Below are 6,296 nucleotides of genomic sequence, written 5' to 3'. Positions count from 1 at the left end.
CATGGCTTCTAATCTTGTGGATGAAGAAACAGGCTCAAATTGGTTGTCAGCACCAGTTTACACATAAACTGGGTCCTGGGGTTGGGATCCATTTTCAGATCAACCCTGGTAGCTCGGTGAAGCACTGGAGAAATCTGGGCATGGCTGACTAAGAACTGCCAAGAGAGGCAGAAAGTGTAGGATGGAGCAGAAAAGGCCAGCAGAGAAGATGGGAGGGCAGGTATGGTGAGGCACATGGAGGAAATTGCCTTTGATGTCTTCCAAAGAACTAGAATTCTAGGATTAAGCATAAATTACAATCAATTTCTAGATAAGACATACCTTGAAAGACAGATTGGTGCTTGTATGTTCATTGCACCCAACGTTTAATTAAATCCTTTAAAATGAAAACTGGCCCTGCATTCTACTAATTGGCCTGATCTGGTGAAAGAAGGCCTGTCTAGGACTGCAGTGATTGTGGGTTAATAACCTTTAATTCTGCACTCACATCCAACTCTTAATTGCACATTCAAGAAATGTGTGGCACAGAGCCAGTTACCACAAAGTGCATAGGAATGAAACCTCTGCAGACTGTCCCTGCCCTTATCTTGGCCAACTGTGTGTGTCCTGAGTTTGCTGGGACAATTTGAGGCTATTCTCCTTTCCAGAAGCAAAGATCTGGAAGTTTTTGCATTTGTTGTAGTGGGCACATTGAAGGAACATGGCTGATGATGTGTGGAGATGTTACTTCCCAATGCTGGCAGCATTACACATGGCTTGTGAAGAGTTGGGAGGCACAAAAATGGCCTCATCTTTTGTGATTCCATCCAGAGAAATCAGGGCTAGTGGCCAGTCAGCTCATGAGCCCCATCTCCTTGGCAGGCTATAATTCTTGGAATAGATATGGGGTTTCTTAGAGTCTTTTTTGTTTACAAAACCTGGCCAGCTTCTGCACCCTTGGTCTTCATGTGTACTTATCATTGCAGAAGGTAGGCATCCAGCCTTTGGGACTATCATCATGCCAATACTTCCACAGGATTCCCAGAGCTATAACCTACAAGGGAAGATAAGAAAAGATGTGCTGGGGCCTCTGTGGGAGTAGTGGCATAGAGCCTTATTCCTACTCTGTGAAGGGCATTAACTCTCATTTTCAGTATGGACATCTCTATGAACTTTGCAGAGGGAGTTGTGAGGGACTGAATTATATTGAGTGAGGAACTAAACCACTGCAGTTTTCTGATCTTACTGCTCAATCTTACCAGGAAATTTTCACGGGTAAAAGAAACTAGTCAGTGAAATGTGTGTCAAGAAAATAGTGTCTGAGTCTTCAAGGGACAACAGTAGATATTCTTTCAGTCACTCAATAAAAGTGCAATGGATACTATAAGTGGAACCAGTAGGGCAGTCTGACTTGGTAGCTATGGAGACAGAAGTCCTTGAAGTATCATTTACTAGGTGCTATGAGAGCACTGAGTACAAAGCACTGAGGAGCTAATACAAGAGGGTGATTAAGTTTTCTAGGGTGCAAGCTGCTAGACAAGTAACAACATCACAGAGAGGAGGTGTTGGAACTGAACTTTAAGGGAGTAGTAGGCCTTCCCAGGAGGAGAATCACAGAGCATAATTGATCTAAGTACTTACAGTAGGCTGAGACCAAGGCAGAGACCTCTGTTTTTGTCCCTGTTGACCAATTTGACATCCACATGGAGGTTACGACAATCTAGAGCCCCAAATGCAGGACCACTCAAGAAATCTAGAAACCTGACAACTGATGGCCAACTTGCACACACACACACACACACTCATACTTGGGCACATACTTGTGTCTGCCTCAGAATTCATAACCCAAAGGTCTTGACATTCAAAACAATAAGATTATAAGTGAAGCCTGAGGAGGTCATAGATGAGACCATGAGGGTATGGATCTATGATACAACTTGTGGACTTGTAAGAAGATAGATGAGCCATCACTATTTCTGCCTTGTGAAGGCACAGTGAGAAGTGAGCCATCATCAGGACAGGAAGACAGTTATCACCATTTATTCATCACTCTTTTGTTGCCATGATCAAAATGACTTATAGTAGAAGGAATTTATTTTGGCTCACAGTTACAGGTGCTAAGAGTCTATCATGTCAAGGAAACATGGTAGCAGCAGGAAACGTGGTGACAGGAGCAGGATGATGAAAACAAAACCGAGGACAAAAAGTGCTGCAAGGCTTAAACCTCTCAAACTCAATTCCAGTGACCTGCTTCCTCCAGCAAAGCCACATCTCCCAAACCTCCCCCAAATAGCACCACCAACAGGTGACCAAGTGTTCAAATGCTAGGAAACAAATTTTCAGGCACCTTGCTCTTGGGCTTCCTAACCTCCAGAATTGTGCATATATAGGGGCATGTATAACACACACATGTACACTCAGGCATACATGCATCAATGTTTATATATGTACATATATGAAGATATGAATAGATTGGCACACCCATAGTTGGGTGCCTGTGCCCAGAAACACACTCATATGCATACCCCCAACAAATGCTTATGCACAAAATATGGACAAAGAGGTACTTGGTCAAGTTTTTGGTGACTCCAATGTAGCCGTGTCACCAAAAGTTGCACCCTACTAGATAACTTTCTCAGAGCTGCATAGATGGAGAACACTCTCTGGTTAGGTTTCCACACTCTATTACTCTAGCACCTCCCAGAACCATATATGTGTAGCTTGAATAGAACTACATGGATCTTAGCAGAAGGTGTAGGAAGGTATCACTAGAAACTTAGGTGAGGATCTAATGACCCTTTCTAACCCCTCCTTCTATAAGGCAACACCAACAAGCTCAAACTTGACTGGCTCTTTTGGGTAGTCAGAACTGTTCTTATTAAGATGGTAAAAGCTGCTATATTTGGAAACAATGTTCTGCAGTACATGGTTACCCCTCATTCCTGATACCACAAATCTTTATGTTCCTGAGAAATTAAATGTTCCACTCCATGAATAGAAGTAAAGTCTAGATTAGACTCTCAGTGTCCTAGTCACTGTATAACCTGAGAGGTTCACAAAGGTCATGGAAAATCATGTTCTGGGACTTGTAGACAGGACATCCATTCTCTAGACAGATCAAAATCCATTTTTTTTTCCTCTCCACTTGTACGTCCTCATCCCCATTGGCCTTGCCCTGAAGAGACAGGAAAGGGACACATGATAAAGGCAGGGAAGGCAACAATGGCAATCTTAGAATAAAGGAGGAAGGTAACCTTGAATCTTGCTTGTGGGAAAGGTTCTGCATATAATTGTGTGTGTGCATCCATGTGAGGTTGTGAGCGAGACTGTGAGTGTGCATATGCAAGTGTGTGAGAGCATAACTGAAATTAATACAAACACAGGAATGAAGACAGATACAGACCCACAAGGAAAAGGCCCAGGTTTTGCTGCTTGCTGCCTGTAACACTTTCTGGGTCTCCCAAGCTTCACTTTTAAAATGGGATTAATGGGAAGTACTAGCAGACTGGAATCCTGCCAGGCATGTCAGCTCCATCCCTGTGGCTTGGGGAAAGTCCAATCTTTCCTCTGCTATAGTCTCTCTACCCCCCAGAACTTGTGAAAATGAAACACATAGCACAATATTACCCCTGTTAAAGAGAGAAGAGTGGATTTTGAGGTATCTGAAGTCTCATTATATCCATTCCATTTCATACAAGTGGCACAGATATACCACATGCCAAATCTGACCCCATGCTATGGATAGGGTATGGACATTTGGGTAGTGGGCATGATCAGAGTGTGCCCCTCCCTGTCTTTGGATGCTGACATTTTAGCCAAGGAGCTAGGTTAGATAGAGCTAACTCAGTAACTATGTTATCTCTTAGGGTCCTCTGGTCCCGAGGCTTCTGAGGTGGCCACTGTGGTGCACCTCAGGCATACCCAGAAAATCCAGGATGTCATCCCGTACCATGTCCAGAATGATGATTTATCCCATTTACAAAGTCATATTTGCCACAAAGCCCTATGTCCCCACATCTGGTACTAAAGTCACTTACCTTCTTATAACAGGGACACAAGAGTGTGACTGTCAGTAGCAGGAGGTGTTAGAATGGAAACAAGAGGCTGGAGTCATTCAAGGAAGGGCCATGAGCCAAGGAACACAGGTGGCCTCTAAACACTAGAAAAGGAGAGGAAACAGATTCTGCCTTCTAGCCTCCAGAAGGAATGCAGCCTGCTAGTGACCTGATTTTAGTTCAGTGTGACCCACTTCAGACTTCTGATATGCAGAACAGTAGAGCATGAATGTGTGCTGCTTTAAGCTACCAAGTTAGTGGTAATTTGCTGTGGCAGCTTTAGGACACTGATCCAAGGGAACTGGCAGTTAAGCTCTTACAGGTGTCTACAAATAGTCTCATTTGTTTCACAGAACTATTCTTGTGGCTTTCAGGAGCTCTTCTTGTAATGATCATTTTACAGATGAGATTCATTGAGGTACAGCCTCTGTTTACCAAGCATAGATATGTTAGTACAAAGACCATACATAATGGGCCTTCTGGACTCTGCTACCTCACAGCCATTGAGAAGAATAAATTGCTGGGATTGGAAGGCAAATTTACAAGGGAAGAAAGAAATTGATCTCAACCAAAGTAGATTCCTTCCCATCACTGATCTCTTAGAAGTCCAAGGCTCAGCTGGCATCATGTTTCTCTAATGGTTGGTGGTTTCAGCAATGCTTCAATTTATAACACCCCTTTCTTGATGCTATCCCAAGTTTGGCCTGGATGCCTCTAGGTGTAGCATCCACAGAACTGTTGAAGCTCGGAGGTGTTTCTGTATCATCTTATTTCTTGAAATCAAGGAATTCTTGAGCATCTATGCTCCAAGGACCCAGAAGACCTGACAGCTGAGGCCAGAGCTATTGCTGTAGGTTGTCTGACTGGGTCACTGTCATATTGGTAGATCTTAGAACTCCAAATTTCCAACAGCTGGCTCTCTGTGTTGGCTAAGATCACTGGCCCTGATTTAAGAGGAAGAAATCCAAAGAGACCTGACTCAACAGCAGGTGCAAGCAACAGCTAACTAGCCTACTGGCACGGTAGCCAACATTACAAAGTGAATTTCTTCACTGACCCTTGAGAGCCCCATGCCAGCATTGATCCAAGAGGCCTAACTCCCTGCCTACTTGGATTAGCACTGATGAGTTTCCAGCTGGTAACAATGGTGCTGGCTACGTATATCATCTTTACCTTTATAGGCTATCTCTAAGATATACCTAGAGAAGTGCAGGTTAGTGGCAGAGAACAAGTTCATGCACATCTGTGTCCTGTTCTTTCCTCTTGCTACTAGAATCTTTCTTTGGGGCAATGACAGTGATTTCTTATAATACCATTTAGAGCAATGACCCTGTGGAGGTTACAGTGGCTCTTGTCTCCAGCTGTAGCATTTTGGAACTCTTACTGACATTCCCAGAGTGGCTGGGACATTCCTGGACTCATAGACTGGAGAGGCTTGGTGCTGTGGGAGCCAGTTCTACCAGCTTTGTCTCTCTTCCACAGCCTTAGCTCTATCCTCAGAAGCCTCTGAATTCCAGTAGATCCTATTGCTAAGCAGAATGGGGGTGGATCCCATTCCATCAAGAACTCACAGTCGGGTGAAGAGGATAGAGGAGAGATGAGGCCTTCCAGGAAATATGCACTACCAAGAATTGTGAATCATGGCTTCAAAGCCTTCAGCTGCTGGGCAGAACTCTGTAAGACAGGTCATGTCAACCCACTTCACAAGTAATGAAAGCTAGATTGAGGGCAGGTTGCTCAATGCTGTTCAAATAGAAAGGAACTGACCTGTGCTGAGAGTCCCAAAGGGTGGTGTAAAGCCCAGTGCTGTCATTACCCTCTTGTTGCCACTGCTTGAGATATCTTATCCTGATTCTCCTTTGGGAGATAGCATATCTTGGTTTCTGATTGACCTGAAATATAATTTTCTCTTCTCAAGTTGTCTGTAAACACCTTTTCCCCATTATGTAGCCCAGGCTGGCCTCCTGCATTCACCTCTCAGGAGCTGATCTGTACTATCATTCCAAGGCCTAATCGTGTTCTCGTCCTTTCCTTCCTTCCTTCCTTCTTTCTTTCTTCCTTCCTTCCTTCCTCCTTCCTTCCTTCTTCCTTCCTTCTTCCTTCCTTCCTTCTTTTCTTCTTCCTTCCTTCCTTCTTCCTTCCTTCTTCCTTCCTTCCTTCTTCCTTCCTTCCTTTCTTCTTTCCTTCCTTTCTTCCTTCCTTTCTTCCTTCCTTCTTCCTTCCTTCTTCCTTCCTTCTTCCTTCCTTCTTCCTTCCTTCTTC

This window comes from Mastomys coucha, chromosome X (genome assembly GCF_008632895.1).
Source record: "Mastomys coucha isolate ucsf_1 chromosome X, UCSF_Mcou_1, whole genome shotgun sequence".
NCBI classification, from domain to species: domain Eukaryota; kingdom Metazoa; phylum Chordata; class Mammalia; order Rodentia; family Muridae; genus Mastomys; species Mastomys coucha.
Note: the sequence above shows the minus strand (reverse complement) of the source record.